Raw genomic sequence first — 835 nt, 5'->3', positions numbered from 1 at the left:
TTTTTTTTTTATCCATTCTTCCATCAAGGAGCATTTAAGTTGTTTCCAGGTTCTGCCTATGACAAACAAAGCTGCTATGAACATAGTGGTACAATTGAGCATCCTTTGGATATATACCCAAAAGTGGTATTACTGGGTCTTGAGGAAGGTTGTTTCCTACTTTTCTAAGAAATAGCCACACTGACATCCAAAGGGGTTGTACCAGCTTGCATTCCCACCAGCAATGCACAAGTGTTCCCTTTTCCCCACAATCTCTCCAGCATAAGTTGTCATCAGTGTTTTTGATTTTGGCCATTCTTTCAGGTGTAAGATGGAATCTCAGAGTTGTTTTGATTTGCATTTCTCTGTGGACTAAGGATGTTAAACAAAGCAATCTTTCAGCCATTTTAGATTCCTCTGTTGAGAGTTCTCTGTTTAGGTCTGTACTCCATTTTTTTATGGGATTATCACAGGAGTCTTCTAAGACCATGAGATAATACAAGTATTTACTTTATGATTCATAACAATAGCAAACTTAAAGTTATGAAGTAACAACAAAAATAATTTTATGGTTGGGGTGGTCACCTCAACATAAGGAACTGCCTTAAAGGGCTGAGGCATTAGGAAGATTGAGACCCACTAAACTGAAGTATCTTATAGATAATCATACCTGTAGCATGTGAACTAGTTAAAAATTGATAGACAAATGATAGACATTGTCATTCCTGTGGGTTTTGACTAACAAACTTTGTAAAATTTTCTAATTTCTAATTATAGAAAGATAGAAACTATATTTCAACTTCTATATCTGAGTCTTTGCTTAATATGTTTAAATTAAAAAGCTGGGTGGTGGTGG

Source organism: Microtus ochrogaster, linkage group LG2, assembly GCF_000317375.1.
Source record: "Microtus ochrogaster isolate Prairie Vole_2 linkage group LG2, MicOch1.0, whole genome shotgun sequence".
NCBI lineage: Eukaryota > Metazoa > Chordata > Mammalia > Rodentia > Cricetidae > Microtus > Microtus ochrogaster.
Note: the sequence above shows the minus strand (reverse complement) of the source record.